At 42.1% G+C, this 17,990-nt stretch overlaps 1 non-coding gene across 1 annotated transcript; it reads left to right on the top strand.

Moving 5' to 3' along the window:
• Nucleotides 1-8,114: 8,114 nt before the first annotated feature.
• On the top strand, nucleotides 8,115-8,176 carry LOC129474931 (U7 small nuclear RNA). Its single transcript, XR_008654678.1, has one exon. It is a non-coding gene; the product is annotated as a U7 small nuclear RNA (small nuclear RNA).
• The last annotated feature ends 9,814 nt before the right edge of the window (nucleotides 8,177-17,990 follow it).

Below are 17,990 nucleotides of genomic sequence, written 5' to 3'. Positions count from 1 at the left end.
GAGTTATTTTTGTAGGACATGTCTGCCCCCAAATTTGTGAATTCCCTAGGGGTGACGTCCAGCACCCGAACATCTAGCATAGTCAGTGCGCGATAAACACCAGCATTCTTCTCTCCTCCCCTCCAGGTCCCCCGGTCCTTTTTGCCTTCAGTCCATGACTTGATCAACCTTGGAGGACTCTGTCTGACTAGCGGATCAGTGCACTGGACTGACCAATGGGGCTGCACACAGTCCCTGACCTCTGCCCTCTCCATCTGGCACAAGATATCCCCCACCACAGGGCTATCAAGAGGCTGTCAGTTCTTAGTCCACATCATCAGTGTGACCTTGACAAAGTGCCTTCTCCTCTCTGTGCCTTCTGTTAAGTGGTCCCTTCTGTTAAGTAGGGGCTGGGAGAGGCATTAGCCTGAGAAGCATGTCCTCCTTTTCAGCACATTACATACCTCTTTATAATTTTTTCCTTGTCTCGGTACCACCTGGGCTGTAAATATTATGTAATTAATATTACATAATATTTTTTCTTTAAATGGTCCTTCTTTTAAAAACATAAATATATTATTTTAAAAGGAAAGTTTAGGGCCCTCCAAAAATGGAAAACCAGTATCTCATGCCATAAATAGAAGGTAGCCATAAAAATAAGTACAATGAAAACAAAACAATGTCATCACATTCTAGCCAGATCCGGTTGCCTGCCAAAGGCTCTGGAGGCCTATTCTCTGTTAAAAAGGGAAGTAAGTGTTAAGAGAGGTGTTAAAAACACACCAGCATTGAACAGAGACTTTCTCCTTAATAACAAGTTGAAGGAAAATGGGAAAGGGAGGAAAGTTCTCGTTCTGGGCTTTGATGTTCTTTAGTTGGTGTGGCTCCACTGAGCAGCAGCTCAGGTACAACCTGTTGTACCCAGCCCACTCTTAGAAAGCAGTGGATCTGGCTATCCCTTCCCAGGGAGGGGCTGCTGCTCCTGATTCACACAGGACAGGTGGGAGGTCAGAGCCCCAGCCAGGACAGAGCCTGGGTTTAGGGATCTGATTTATGTTTTACCGTCAAATAAATGTATAATCTTGTGCCCTCCCAGAATAATGGCTGTGTTGAGAAGGCCAGTGAGGATGAATACATCAAGTTCTCTGACTCTGTGCCCACCTCAGCGGTCCCTGCCTTCTCAGTCCCAACTACCCCCACCAAGCAAGGCACAGGGAAAGAGCAATATATTTCATTTGCATAAATTTGCATGAAGAACCTCTGGAAAGCTAAGAAATGAATAGAAGTGGTGGGAATCAAATAGATGGAAAATGGAGTGGGAATGAGCCTCTTCCCAGTATATGTTTTAATATGTTTGAATCATATGAATATATTATTCATATTTTAAATAATAGAAACAAACATTTTCTACCAACTGTTATGTAAGCAGGCTTGGTGTTAAGTGCTATGAGTTCATTCATTCATTCATACATTCATTTATTCTTTCATTCATTTATCCTTGTATAAACAAATTGATTCAATGAGCATTATTCACACAAACTATGGACGAAGCCCTATACTAGGCACTGAGAGCTTGTTTGTTCATTCAGTCAGTCAATTAACATCTATCAGGACTCTGTGAGTTTGTTTGCTCATGTGAGGCTGGATCAGCAATAACCCCTGTTCTCATGGTCTAGAAGGGGAGGCAGGTGCCCTAACAAAGTTAGCTGCCAGGAGTCCAGACAGTAAGCACAATTTCCGCAAGGCTGGGAGATGGGAGGTTGCCCACACTGTAGAAACTTGCACGTTGTCCTGGGAGGAGGGGGGCCAGATCCAGACATCACAAAGGCCTGGTCACAATGGGGAGGAGCTGGGCCATTATACAGCAGCGGAGGGGGCAGTCTTTGATGCTGAAATTAATCCCATGCAAACCCTGCCCACTCCTCCTGGACTTCTGCCTTCAACCCTTCCCCCAAGCTCCCAAAGTTACATAAGGTTTCCAAGTGCCAAATCCAAAGATTACATCTCCATGTGCATCCACTCCACTGCTCAGCAACATTTGATAGAATTGAACATTCCATCTGGAAGAGAATCTGGTGGTTGCTGTGACAGAAACTTCTGGTTGTCCTCAAACTTTTACTCTTTCCTTCTTCTACAGACAGTTGAAGAACCTATTCTTCTGGCCAATAGGATGTAAATAAAGTTGTGACTTCCAGGAAGTGTCCTTAAATGTAGGGAGCTTTCCTCCTTCATTTCTTCCTTCTTCTGGCTGACTGGAAAGCAGATGTGATGTCTGGAGCTCAAGTAGCTATTTTGTAACATGAGACAAAGTTGGGAATGAAAGCCACACATGATGAAGTGACAAGATTGAAAAAGCCTGGGTCTCTGAATCCACACGGTGCCTGACCAGTCATGAACTGCCTACCTCAGGACTTAGTGAATATGAGTTGAAAATAAACCACTTTCTTGTTTAAGCCAATTTTTAAGCATTTTTATGTTCTTTGCAGTTGAATTTAAAGCTAAGTGCTGCCTGCAGCTGTCATCCAATGAACATTTTCCTTTTTTCTTATGCTAAAAAGATCTTCACTTTGCTCTACCGTCTACCCCTCTTTTCCTTACTTTTTTGGGGGAAAATTCCGATTGGTCCAAGTAAATCATTGTGGTCTCCTTCCCCTTGCTATAATTAGTTTAGGGATGAGCATGTGGCCTATTTCTGGCCAATGAGTCATAAAAGGAAGTCTGCTCAGGGAAGGACTTCTAGGAAGGTTTCTTCAAACAAAAGAAAAAGAGCACTTTGGGAGGCTGAGGTGGAAGAATCACTTGAGTCCAGAAGTTTGAGACCAGCCTGGGCAACATAGTGAAATCCTGTCTCTACAAAAAGTTAAAAGTTAAAAAAAAAGAAAAGAAAAAGGCATACATGGAAGAAATGGCTCTTTTCTGCCTCTGTACCTTGCTGAGTGAGGATGTGATGGCTGGATCTGTGGCAATCATCTTGCAACTATGAAGGGAACTAGTTGAAGGAAGAGTAAAAAGATGGGAAAAAAAAAAAATCTGAGTTCTTGGCCGGACGCAGTGGCTCACACCTGTAATCCCAGCACTTTGGGAGACTGAGGCAGGTGGATCACGAGGTCAGGAGATCAAGACCATCTTGGCTAACATGGTGAAACCCCATCTCTACTAAAAATACAAAAAATTAACCAGGCGTGGTGGCGGGCACCTGTAGTCCCGGCTACTCAGGAGGCTGAGGCAGGAGAATGGCATGAACCTGGGAGGTGGAGCTTGCAGTGAGCCGAGATTGCACCACTGCACTCCAGTCTGGGTGACAGAGCAAGACTCTGTCTCAAAAAAAAAAAAAAATCTGAGTTCTTGATGTTCAGTTAATCAATGCTCAAGTCACCCTACATCTGGGCTTCTTATTGCACGATAATAAATTCTCTTCTTGTTTACACTAGTCTGGTTTGTATTGTTGCTTGCAGGTGAAGGTATCTTAACTGTTATATTTTCCTTCTTAAAACACTCTCTTGTTATTCCACACACAGCACATACTCAAACCTTTTAGAACTAATAAACAAATTCAACAAAGTCGTGGGATACGAAATAGATTTCACACAAATCAGTTGCATTTCTACACACCAACAATGAGCAATCCAAAAGGAAATTAAGAAAGCAATTTCATTTACAATAGCATCAAAAAAAATAAAATACTTAGAAATAAACTTAACCTGGGAGGTGAAAGACTTGTACACTGAAAACTACAAAATGTTGCTGAAGGAAATTTAAAAAGACACAAATATATGGAAAGATATCCCATGTTCATGAATTAGAAGATTTAATACTTTTGCCTGGGCACAGTGGCTTATGCCTGTAATCTCAGCACTTTGGGAGGCCAAGGCGGGCAGATCACTCGAGGTCAGGCATTCAAGATCAGCCTGGCCAACATGGTGAAACCCTGCCACTACGAAAAATACAAAAATTAGCCAGGTGTTGTGGCACGCACCTATAGTCCCAGCTACGCAGGAGCCTGAGGCATAAGAATCGTTTGAACCTGGCAGGCAGAGGTTGCAGTGAGCTGAGATCATGCTGCTGCACTCCAGCCTAGGCAACAGAGCAAGACTCCATCTCAAAAAAAAAAAGAAGACTTAATACTTTGAAGATGTCAGTACCACACAAAGCAATCTATAGAATTAATGCAATTCCTATCAAAATCTGAAGGATTTCTTTTCGCAGAAATAGAAAAATTCATCCTAAAATTCATATGGAGTTTCAAGAGATCCCAAATATCCAAAACAATCTTGACAAAGAACAAAGTTGGAGGTCTCACGCTTCCTGATTTCAAAACTTACTACAAAACTACAGTAAGCAAAGCAGTGTCGTACTGGCATAAGAACAGAAATACACACCAGTGGAGCCCAGAAATAAAACCTCATATATATGGTCAAATGATTTTTGACAAGACTGCCAAGACCATTCAATGAGGGAAAGTACAGTCTTTTCAACAAATGATGTTGGGAAAACTGGATATTCACATGGAAAAGAATGAATTTGAACCATTACCTTACATCGTATGCAACAATTAACTCAAAATAGATCAAAGACCTAAACGTAAGAAATAAAACTATACAACTCTTAGAAGAAAACATAGGGAGAAAGCTTCTTGAAATTGAATTTGACAATGATTTCTTGAATATGATACCAAAAGCACAGGTAACTAAAGAAAAAAGACAAATCAGACCTCAGGAAAATTTAGAAACTTTGCACATCAAAAGACAGTGTTAATAGAGTAAAAAGAAACCCACAGAATGAGAGAAAATATTTGGAAAGCATATATCTTATATGCCTTCTGATATGTAAAAGCATATATAATATGTGATAAAGGATACATCTGGATTGATATCCAGAATAAATAAAGAATTCCTAAAACTCTACAGCAAAAAACACCCCATCAACCCAATTCAAAAATGACTTGAGCAGATATTTCTCCAAAAACAAGATATACAAATGGCCAATAAGTATACGAAAAGATATTCAACATCACTAATCATTAGGGAAATGCAGTCAAAACTATAATGAGATACTACCTCAAACCCATTAGGATGGCTACTATTAAAAAAAAAAAGAAAATAATAAGTATTTGCAAGGATGTGTAGAAATTGGAGCCCTGTCCACTGTTGGTGGAAATGTAAAATGATACGGCCTCTTGGAAAACAGTGTGGTGGTTCCTAAAAATAATTAAACATAAAACTACCCTATGAGCCAGCATTTTTACTTCTGGGTATGTATCCAAAAGAAATGGAAACATTGTCTCCAAAAGATATTTGTATACCCATGTTCATATCACCATTATTCACAGTAGCTAAAATGTGGAAGCAAGGCCAGCTGGCTGCGATGGCTCACCCCTGTAATTCCAGCACTTTGGGAGGCTGAAGCGGGCAGATCCCTTGAGGTCAGAAGTTCAAGACCAGCCTGGCCAACACACTGAAACCCCGTCTGTACTAAAAATACAAAAATTAGTGGGGTGTGGTGGCGCACACCTGTAATCCCAGTTACTTGGGAGGCTGAGGCATGAGAATCGCTTGAACCCGGGAGGGGGAGGTTGCAGTGAGCTGAGATCATGCCGTTGCACTCCAGCCTGGGCAACAGAGCGAGACTCCATTTCAAAACGAAAACAAAAACAAAAAGACAGGGTGGAAGCAACCCAACTGTCCATCAATAGATGAATGGAAAAGCAAAATATGTATACATACAATGTAATATTATTCAGCCTTTAAAAAGAAATTCTAACACATGCTACAACATGGATGAACCATGAGAACGTTATGTTAAGTGAAATAAGCCAGTAACAAAAGGACAAATATTGTCTGATGTCACTTATATGAGGTACCTAGAATAGTCAAAGTTGTAGAGATAGAAAACAGAATGGTGGTTGCCAGGCACTCGGAGGAGAGAGGAGTGGGGAGTTATTGACGAATGGGTATAGAGTTTCAATTGTCCAAGATGAAATGAGTTCTGAATATGGATAGTGGCGATGGTTGTACAACATTATGACTGTACTTAATACCACTGAACTGTACACTTCAAAATGGTTAAGATGGTTTTGGCACACGTCTGTAGTCCCAACTATTCAGGAGGCTGAAGCAGAAGGATCACGTGATCCCGGGAGGTTGAGGTCACCATGAGCTAAAATCGCACCACTGCGCTCTAGCCTGGACGACACAGCAAGACCCTATCTCAAGAAAATAAAAATCTAAAAAATAAAATAAAATGGTTTAGATGATAAATTTTATGTTATGTGTATTTCACCATAACAAAAAAATAGAAAAAAAAATGAAAAAGGGAATGCAACTCTGACACACTCTACAATATAAATGAGCCTTGAAGACATTATGCTAAGTGCAGTAAACCAGTCACAAAAGGTCAAATACTGTGTGATTCCACTTATATGAGATATCTAGAGTGATCAAGGTCACAAAGACAGGATGCAGAATGGTGGTTGCCAGGGCGGAGGGGGAGGAATGGGGAGTTACTGTTTAATAGGTATGGAGTTTCAGATTGGGAGGATGGAAATTTCTGGAGATGGGTGGTGCGATGGCTGTACAACAATGTGAATGTACATATATTTTAGCACAAGTTTTTTTTTGAGACAAGGTCTCACTCCCATTGCCCAGGCTGGAGTGCAGTGGCATAATCATGGCTCACTGCAGTCTCCACCTCCTGGGCTCAAATGATCCTCCCACCACAGTCTCCTAAGTAGCTGGGACCACAGGCACACCACCAGGCCTTGATAATTTTTGTATTGTTTGTAGAAACAGGATCTCTCTGTGTTGCTCAGGCTGATCTTGAACTCCCGGGCTCAAGGAATCTTCCCACCTCAGCCTCCCACAGTGCCAGGATTATGGGCCATGCAATGTAATGGTTTAAAGTGCCACGTTTATGTTGATGAATCCCAAGTGTACTTCTCCAGTCTCAACCTCTCCCGCTGACCTCCAACTGCCTTGTTGACATTTGCACTTGGATATCTAATTGGCACTTCCAACTTGGCATGTGAGCAGTGTCATTCTGAGTTCACTCTCCCTCGCCTTCACGTCTTGTCACTCGCCCACTCTTTCTATCTCAGTAAACAGCACCACCATTCACCCAGCTCCTGCCAGAAACCTTGGAGTCATCCTTGATCCTTCTTTTGACACCTGCACTCAAACAATCGAAAGGTCCTATCAGTGGACCCTAAAAAATGCCTCTCAAGTCCAACCATGTCTCTCCATCTCCAGTGCCATCTTTCACATTGACCATCCTCTTTTGTACAAATTACTATAATAACCTCCTTACTATAACCCATGTATTTTGTCCCCCTCTAAGTCACAGCAGCCATTTTAAAGTTAATACCTAATAAAGTCACTCCACAGTTTAAAATCCTACAATAAGTTTCTGATGCTCTTAGAATAAAATCCAAACTCCTTACTGGGACCCACGAGGTCTTGCATGACCCAGTTCCTGACAACATTGCTGATCTCACACTCTCCTTGATTTGCTGTGCTTCAGCCACTGGCCCCTTTACTGTTCCTCAGATACACCAGACTCTTCTCTGCCTCAGGGCCTTTGACCAGCCTATCCTTTCTGCATGGAAAGCCAGCTTCTTTTTATTCTTCACGTTTTATCTTAAGCATCATGTCCTCAGGAAGGCCTTGCATGAGCTCGTGATATAAAGCAAGAATCAGCAAACAATGGCCCATGTTCCAAATCTGGCCCACCACCGGTTTTTGTAAATAAAGTTTTATTAGGACACAGTCATGCCCATTCGTTTACATATCGTCTGTGGCTACTTTCCCACAACAGGGGCTGAACTGTGAGTTGTGACAGAGAAGGGATGTCACACAGAGCCTAAAATATGTATTATCTGATCCTTTACAGGAGAAGTTTGCTGACCCCTAATCCAAAGCAATTATTTCCTCTTCTCAAGTTGATCTCCATTGTATCACCGCCCTTATTTCTTACACAGCACTGTACAGATGTACCACAGTCTGTAATTATTTTAGTTGTTGTTTGTCATCACAAAAAAAGAAGAAAAAAATGACCAAAAAAAGCATTTAGAAAACAAAAATTTATCAGGAAAGAAGTTTTTCAAGGGCCTTTAGAATGATAAATCGCCAAATTAAAAATACAAGTTTTATAGCTCTTTTAGAATTTGTCTAGCAGATTTTCCAGTTTTTATCAGAAAACCCCCATGGGAAAAAAATACAAAAGATATTTCAGGGAAAAAATTACTAAGGGGTTATTTTTTTACCTGTCCAAGGTAGAAAAAAACAGCAATTTTCTCATATGATCATTACAAAGGCAATCACATATTTTCAGACATAGTATATTGCACAAGTAAGAAATAAAGTTGTTTCTGTTAGGGAGTCTAACAGGAAAGGCTCCAATCTTCATTTATTTGGGGATTTAGAGCTAGACAGGTAGCACTGGTTTTTCTCAGAGTACAAAGTGCTTTTATCATTTAATTATAGTCATGCATCCCATAGGGACATTTTGGTCAAAGACCATCCATGTGTATGACAGTGGTCCCATAATATTATAATGAAGCTGAAAAATTCCTGTCACCAAGTGACATTGTAGCTATTCTAACAACATAGTGCAATGTATTATTCACATGTTTTGGGTGAGGCTGTTGTAAACAAACCTACTAGGCTGCAGTGGTATAAAAGTCTAGCACATACAATTATGTACATAGCCAGGTGCGGTGGCTCATGCTTGTAATCCCGGCACTTTGGGAAGCCGAGGCAGGTGGATCACCAGAAGTCAGGAGTTCAAGACCAGCCTGGCCAACGTGGCGAAACCTCACCTCTGCTAAAAATACAAAAATTAGCTAGGCATGGTGTCTCACGCCTGTAATCCCAGCTACTCAGGAGGCTGAGGCAGGAGAATCACTTGAACCTGGGAGGCAGAGGTTGCAGTGAGCCAAGATAGCAACACTGCACTCCAGCCTGGGCAACAGAGCGAGACTCCATCTCAAAAAACAAACAACAACAGCAACAAAAAAAAACAATTATGGGTCAGGCGCGATGGCTCAAGCCTGTAATCCCAACACTTTGGGAGACTGAGGCGGGCCATCACCTGAGGTTGGGAGTTCAAGACCAGCCTGACCAACATGGAAAAACCCCATCTCTACTAAAAATACAAAATTAGCCCGGCGTGGCCGTGCATGCCTGTAATCCCAGCTACTCGGGAGGCTGAGGCAGGAGAATCGCTTGAACCCGGGAGACAGAAGTTGCAGTGAGCCAAGATTGCGCCATTGCACTCCAGCCTGGGCAACCAGACCGAAACTCCATCTCAAAAAAAAACAAAAACGTACAGTACATAATACTTGATAATGACAATAAACAACTTATTGATTCACACATTTACTATACTTTTTTTTTTTTTTTTTTTTGAGACAGAGTCTCGCTCTGTCGCCCAGGTTGGAGTGCAGTGTTGCTATCTCGGCTCACTGCAAGCTCCGCCTCCCAGGTTCACGCCATTCCCCTGCCTCAGCCTCTCCGAGTAGCTGGGACTACAGGCGCCCGCCACCACGCCCAGCTAATTTTTTTTTTTTGTATTTTTAGTAGAGACGGGGTTTCACCGTGGTCTCGATCTCCTGACCTCATGATCCGCCCGCCTCGGCCTCCCAAAGTGCTGGGATTACAAGAGTGAGCCACCGCGCCCAGCCTTACTATACTTTTTAATTGTTATTTTAGAGTGTGCTCCTTCTACTTATTAAAAAAAAATAAGTTAACTGTAAAACAACCTCAGGTAGGTTTTTCAGGAGGTATTCAGAAGAAGGTATTGTTATCACAGGATATGATAGCCCCACATGTGTTATTGCCCTGAAAACCTTCCAGTGGAACAAGACGGGGAGGTAGAAGACAGTGATACTGGTGATCCTGACCTTGTGTAGGCTGAAGCTAATGTGTGTGTTTGTGTCTTAGTTTTTAACAACAACAAAAAAAAATCTAAGAAAAAAACATTTAAAAGTAGAAAAAGGCTTATAGAATAAGGATATAAAGAAAGAAAATATTTTTATACAGCTGTACAATGTGTTCCTATTTTAAGCTAAGTGTTATTACGAAATAATACAAAAAGTGTTTTTAAAAATTTTTTAAGTTTATAAAACAAAACAGTTACAGTAAGCTAAAGTTAACTATTGAAGAAAGAAACAAATTTTAAAAATAAATTTAGTATAGCCTAAGTGTACAGTGTTTATAAAGTCTACAATAGTGTACAGTAATGTCCTAGACTTTCACATCAAGTCACCACTTCCTAACTCACCAAGAGTAACTTCCAGTCCTGCAAGCTCCACTCACAGTAAAGATACAAGTGTGTCTTTTTAAAAAAACAATCTTTTCTACATATTTTTTCTGTATCTTTTGTATATTTATCTATGCTTAGATACAAAAATACTTACCATTGTGTTACAATTGCCTACAATATTCAGTACAGTAACATGAGGTACAAATTTGTAACCTAGAAGAAATAGGTTATAGCATACAGCCTAGGTGCATAGTAGGTTGTACCATCTAGAATTGTGCAAGCACATTCTATGTTTGCACAAGAATGAAATCACCTAATGACACATTTTTCAGAACATATTCCTGTTGTTAATTAACATATGACTGTATGAATGGCAAAGACTCAGTTTGGCTTCCAAAAACTGTTCCCCAACACTCCACCCCAGTTAGAACATAAGGGAACATTGTCCTTGAGGGAGAAATTGTGTCCGTATGGTTTACCTCTGTATTATTTGTATCTAGTACCGGTCTGACTCACATCAAGAAAAATTGTAAAATACTTTGAAGCTGAAAAAAAAAGTGTCCACAAAGATTACTGGAAGTCCTCCAGAATGCTATGAATTGTCTTTACATCATTTCAGGTTAGCTGATTCTGTGGTGGCTGATGCATTTCACATTTTTGAGCTAGTGTACACTCCAATACGTTATAACAAGATTGATGATAATAAAAACAATTCTCATCACAGAGATGCAAACAAATTTCTTCTGCTCAAGATGCAGCTGAGGCCAGATGCGGTGGCTCACGCCTGTAATCCCAGCACTTTGGGAGCCTGTGGCAGGAACACTTGAGCCCAGGAGTTTGAGATCAGCCTGGGCAACAGAGAGAAACCCCATCTCTACAAAAAATTATTTAAAAATTAGCTAGCGTGGTGTCACACATCACTTGTCTATAGTTCCAGCTACTCAGGAGGCTGAGGTGGGAGGATCGCTTGAGCCCAGGAGGTTGAGGCTGCAGTGAGCCATGAACACACCACTGCATTCTAGCCCTTTGGCAACAGAGAGAGACCCTGTCTCAAAATAATAATAATAATAATAATAATAATAAAGATGCAATTCATTCCCCCCAGTACTCTTGGAAGAAAACAGTTTTGCATCTTTAGCAAATTAATGTAAGCACTCCTCATTACCTATGTATGCCTCTTCCCTTTGGATTCTCCTTTGAACTATTTTTTAACACCTTATCGGTTACCTCATATATTAATGAGTTAAATAAAATATTTGACACATGTTCATTTTATATTTGAACAAGAGCGTGATTTTATTCCTTTCTAAAAATTATCTCTAGGCCAGGCATAGTGGCTCATGCCTATAATCCCAGCACTTTGGGAGGCCGAGACAGGTGGATCACAAAGTCAGGAGTTCAAGACCAGCCTGGCCAAGATGCTGAAACCCCGTCTCTACTAAAAAAACAAAAATTAGCCAGACGTGGTGGCGCACACCTGTAATCCCAGCTACTCGGGAGGCTGAGGCAGGAGAATCACTTGAACCTGAGCAGCAGAGGTTGCAGTGAGCCGAGATCGTGCCACTGCACTCCAGCCTGGGCGACAGAGCAAGACTCCATCTCAAAAAAAAAAAAAAAAAAAGCAAATCTCTAATACATATAATTTGTTTTATTAAATATTTGTTTAATAAATGCTGGAATACACAATGAATATGCTCTCACAGCATTCTGCACTTCTGCATAGCGCTAATCATTGGTCACATTCAACAGTTATAGAGATATTTGTGCATTTATTTGTGTAATATCTGTCTCTCTTTAGCATAAGCTCCATGAAGGCAAGGATCTTGTCTGCTTTGCTCACCAGTGTGTTTCTCAATAACTTTCACAATACCTCCTGGCACATAATAGGTGATTATACATACATACACACACACACATATACATATATACCCACATATATGTACATATGCATATATACCCATATACATACGCACATATACACACTTCTTTTCTGACCTTTCACCCACTCCAGTCCCCTTGCAAGTCACTTTCCTGCGTCTCTCTACTGTTGCTGGCCACCTCCCAGATGCCTGGCCTCATCTTTTAGCCCTCTCCACTTTGGTCGTCACATATGTGTATGTACATATACATATATGTATATGTATGTGTGTATATCTGTACATACAGAGACATACATTCAGATATACACATATATGTATGTCTATGTGTGTGTTTATGTCATACATGTCTATATACACACATACAGAGGAAGAAGAGAGAAATCAAGGAAGGAGGAAGGAAGGGAGAAAGGGAAGGAGAAAGGAAGGAAATGGGAAAGGAAGAAGGAAACCAGTGACAGTTCTCTAGACAGGAATGGGCTGGTGGCACTCCAAAGCACCCTCCCATCTGCCACCTAACTTCATGTACCATCTATCCTCACCAGTGAGAAAATGGAGGCCAAGATACTTTGTGAGCCCTTGAGCATTCTATTGAGGGAAGAGCTGTGATTACTAAATTATCTCTTCCTTCCCCCAGCTCTGCCCGCCCTGCAACACTGCACCCTCCTTTCCAGACTCTTCTCTGACCTTTCACCCATTCCAGCCCCCTTGCAAGTCGCTTTCCTGCGTCTCTCTCTACTGTTGCTGGCCGCCTCCCAGACGCCTAGCCTCTCCACTTTGGTCATCACCAGGCAAAAGGCCTCTAACCTACTTGCTCTGGTTCCATCAAATCATTAGACTTCTATCCGGGACTGAAAAAGTCTTCTTCCTTAAGTCTGAGCTAGAAGCTTTCAGGGACACCAGGGTGATTAATCTAGCCCCCTGCCCTCAGGGAGCTTGCTGTCTAATGGGAGAGATGATATGTGACCCTAGGAGTCTTCACATGATAGAGAATGTTGGTGTCCATACATCTTCTTCTCATCTACGCCAGAGACCCCTACTTGCCCCTCATATCCATTTTCCCCTTCTCCTATGGAAATAAAACCTCTCACTTTTACCTGAACACATAGCCTCTCAGAATAAGGACTACATTGCCCAGCCTCCCTTGCAGCTGGTTATAGCCACATGACTAAATTCTGACCAGTGGTAGGTGAACAGAAGTGGAGAGAGCAACCTGCAAGTCATAGTTGCCCCATGCCTTTCCCACTGCCTACTGCCTGTGGTGTAGATATGTGAGTGACATCTGAGACCATGGGGACTAGGGCAGCACCCTGGGGGTGGCAGAGCTACAAGATAGAAGAAGCCTGGGACCCCAATAAGCTAGTCCTGGATTATTATTATTATTATTTTGAGATAGAATCTCCCTCTGTCATCCAGGCTAGAGTGCAGCAGCACAACCATAGCTCACTGCAACCTCGAACTCCTGATCTCAAGCAATCCTCCCACCTCAGCCTCCTGTGTAGCTGGAACCACAGGCATGAGCTACCATGCCCAGCCTACTTCCAGACCTGGGAAAAAAAAAAATTACACCTTTATGCTATTAATACTTCAGATTTGGCCAGGCACGGTGGCTCATGTCTGTAATCCCAGCACTTTGGGAGGCCAAGGCAAGCAGATCACTTGAGGTCAGAAGTTCAAGACCAGCCTGGCCAACATGGTGAAATCCTATCTCTACTAAAAATACAAAAAAAAAAAAAAAAATAGCCGGCATGGTGGCAGGCAGCTGTAATCCCAGCTACTTGGGAGGGCGACGCAGGAGAATCGCTTGAACCTGGGAGGTGGAGGGTGCAGTGAGCCGAGATCATGCCACTGCACTCCAGCCTGGGCAACAGAGCAAGACTCTATCTCAAAAAAAAAAAAAACAACAACAACTTTGGACTTGTGTCAGAATAGACAAACCTGTATACCCTATATTCTAATTGATCATCCATTTTCTTTGCAAGATAATTCAACAAGAAATAGAAGATATTTCTTGGTGGGTTGATGTTTGGCTTATAAATGATAGCTATGAAAATTCAACAAATTTTTTCTTTCCTACTATGTCCACTATTTCAGAGTCTGAGGATACAGAGAAAATCTCCAGTAAAATGAAGGATATATCTTAGTAAATGCACAAGTATGTCTGAATCACTTATTATTCTCCTTTTCCTATTCCCCTCCTCCTTTCTCCTTGGTCCCCATGCCCAGTGACTAACGTAACCATATATCATACCCAAAGAACGATGAGAGAGGCAGCAAAGAGGAGTGGAAAGGACATGGAATTTGTAGCCACACAGACCATATTTAAATCCTAGCTTAACTTCTCAGGAACTTAGTTTCCTCATTCACAAAATGGGGACAAGAGTAATAACTGCTTCTTGGGGCTGCTGAGGGTAAGGTATAAAATGGTATGATGCATGAAAAATTTATAGCATAGTGTTTCAGCTCATAGTCTGTGCTCAATAAAACATGGCTGCTAGAATATTAACAACATTATTATTATTATTATTATTATTATTGACATGGACTCTCACTCTGTTGCCCAGGCTGGAGCGCAATGGCATGATCTCGGCTCACTGCAACCTCCACCTCCCGGATTCAAGTGATTCTCCTGCCTCAACCTCCCAAGTAGCTACGACTACAGGCATGTGTAACCATACCTGGCCAATTTGCATGTTTTTAGTAGAGACAGGTTCCACCATGTGGGCCAGGCTGGTCTCAAACTCCTGACCTCAAATGATCCATCCACATCGGCCTCCCAAAGTGCTGGGATTACAGGCATAAGCCACCATGCTCAGCAGTAACAATATTATTATTAATTACCCAAGTAAAGGTAACAAGAAAATACTAGGTGGGTTTTTTTAATTATTTTTTTTTTTCCTTTTGAAGCAGGGGCTCGCCCTGTCACCCAGGCTGGAGTACAGAGGCACGATCTTGGCTCACTGCAGCCAGCCTCAAATTCCTGGGCTCAAGGGATCCTTCTGCCTCAGCTAGGACTACAGGCACATGCCACCACACCCGGTTAATTCTTTTTTTGGTAGAGATGGAGTTTCCCAGGCTGGTCTCCAAGTCCTGGCCTCAAGTGATCCTCCCACCTCGACCTCCCAAAGCACTGGGATTACAGGTATGAGCCCCACTGTGCCTGATCTGTTTTTGTCCTCACCTCGCTGTGCTCTGTCTCTCCTCCTCCTTCTTTCCTGCCCTTTGTCAAATCTTCCTGGGGCTTCTGCTGTTACCTCTCCCTGAATGAGAAGCTGAGGTCTAGGAAAATCCCCTTCTCCACCCCATCTACAACCAGATCCTAAAACAGCAGCCTTTTGGTGCTTCAAGGCAGGTTTTCTTCGCTTACTTGTCTTCCCTTGAGTAACTTACTGTTTCGCATAAGAAGTGGAAACAGGGTTGGGTGCGGTGGCTCATGCCTGTAATCCCAGCACTTTGGGAGGCCGAGGCGGGCAGATCACAAGGCCAAGAGACCATGCTAGCCAACATGGTGAAACCCTGTCTCTACTGAAAATACAAAAATTAGCCGGGCGTGGTGGCACGCGCCTGTAGTCCCAGCTACTTGGGAGGCTGAGGCAGGAGAATCACTTGAACCTGGGAGGTGGAGGTTGCAGCGAGCCAAGATTGCACCACTGCATTCCAGCGTGGCAACAGAGTGAGACTCCGTCTCAAAAAAAAAAAAAAAAAAAAAAAAAAGAAGTGGAAACAACTAGTCTAGCAGGCTAGAGACTTGGTTACGAGTCTCTGTCCCGTTAATTAACTCTTAGTATGATTGTGCACACTCACTTCCCCTCTTAGGGCTCACTTCCCCCCATAAAAATACCAGGGGACCTTTGGGCTGGGCACAGTGGCTCACTCACGCCTGTAATCCCAGCACTTTGGGAGGCCAAGTCTGGCAGATCACTTGAGGTCAGGAGCAGATCACCTGAGGTCAGGAGTTCGAGACCAGCCTGGTCAACATGGTGAAACCCCGTCTCTACTAAAAATACAAAAAATTAGCCAGGCATGGTAGCGGGCACCTGTAGTCCTAGCTACTCGGGAGGCTGAGGCACGAGAATTGCTTGAACCTGGAAGGCAGAGGTTGCAGTGAGCCACGATCGTGCCACTGCACTTCAGCCTGGGGGACAGAGTGAGACTCTGTCTCAAAAAAACAAACAAACAGTGGACCTTCTAATCATTCTTCAAGACCCAGTTTAATAAACTGCCACCTCCTTTGTGAGTCCTTCCTCAGTTCCCTCAGAGTCTGTGGCTCTCTCCTGTGTGGTCTCCCTTGGGGTGCTTGGTACAGTCATTCCTCTGGTACAGCAGCTATCATGTGCTTATTTATCTTTCTCCACTAGACTCTGAAAACTTGAGGACAGGTTGTAGCTTATTTAGTCTGTATCTCTGGTGTATATTACCTGACAGGCAATATGGAAGATGAAACATAAATGAATGAGTGACTGGATAAACATATACAGATGGATGATGAAATTACATAGATCGTAGGTGGTTATGTCGATGGAAGATACATAGATGATGATAGGCATGGCTAATAGATGACAGATATTTAGTGAAAGTGAATGAAGGATGCATGATGCATGGAAGAGGAATGGAGGAAGAGTAAATTGGTGGGTTGATGTCTGGCTTGTAAATGATAGCTATGAAGAAATGAATGAAGAATAGAAGATTTTGGATGAATATTTCATGCATGAAAAATGGTGGGTGGATAAATGATGAATGAAATAATGGATGGATGGATCACTGAGTGATAAATAGATGGATAGATGCATGAAGAATGGATAGTTGAGGAACAAATAAATTCATGAGAGATGGTGATGGCTAACTAATGGCAGGTGGATAGATGGATGATGGATAAATAATAAATGGATAGACAGATGAAAGAATGATGGCTGCTTGAGTAGCTGGCTGAACGGGTGTACGGATATGAAATAGATTGATGAAGGATGAATATAGAATGGATGATAGGTAGACAGATGGAGGGTTGCTGATGAATGCATGATGATGGATAAGGATAGATGGTGAGTGAAGGATGAATGGACTTTTGGCTAGATGAATGAAGAATGGGTGATGAATGAATTGTTGGTGTTTGAATGGATATATGAAAAATGCATAAGTGATAGCTGTATAGATTGATGAATGACGTGTGAACAGTTCATGAATAGATGTGTATGTTACCATAGAAAGGCTTTGAGGGTCACTCTAGCCCTGATATTTTGTCTTTGTTTGTTCATTTGTTTTTGTCTTGGGGGATTTTTTAAAAAATTGTTTATTTTTAATTTTGGGGTATGTATTAGGTGTATATATTTATGGGGTACATGAGATGTTTTGATATAGGTATGCAATGTGACATAATCACATCATGGAGAATGGAGTATCCATCCCCTCAAATATTTATCCTTTGTGTTACTAGCGCTGATATTTTGTGAGTACCCTCTCTTGGGAAAGGAATGAAACTAATATTTGATGCCTTACCTGAGACAGGCATCTTAATGGGAGCTTGACTTCTAACATCTCAATAATCACTGTAACAACATTGCAAGGCAGATATTGTTACACACACTTTACCAAGAGGAAAAATAAGGCTCAGAAAGAGGAAGTAATTTTCTCAAGCCTGGCTCTACCTCGCTTCTGTGTCTATTTTCTCCTTCTCCTAAAAGGGTATTTCATCCCCTCTGGTCACGCTTTTACACATCCCTGCACTGTTCATGTCCTGCCTTCTCCAAGAGCCTCCCCACACCCTGGCCTTCATGGATCTTCCTAGTCCATACTCAAGACCTACCAGCTCTGCCCTTCTCCACCGTTCACTTGATTCTCACCATGACTCACAATCCTCATCAAAATAACCACCATTTATTG

This window comes from Symphalangus syndactylus, chromosome 24 (genome assembly GCF_028878055.3).
Source record: "Symphalangus syndactylus isolate Jambi chromosome 24, NHGRI_mSymSyn1-v2.1_pri, whole genome shotgun sequence".
NCBI classification, from domain to species: Eukaryota; Metazoa; Chordata; class Mammalia; order Primates; family Hylobatidae; genus Symphalangus; species Symphalangus syndactylus.
This window is presented reverse-complemented; position numbering and strand designations above follow the sequence as displayed.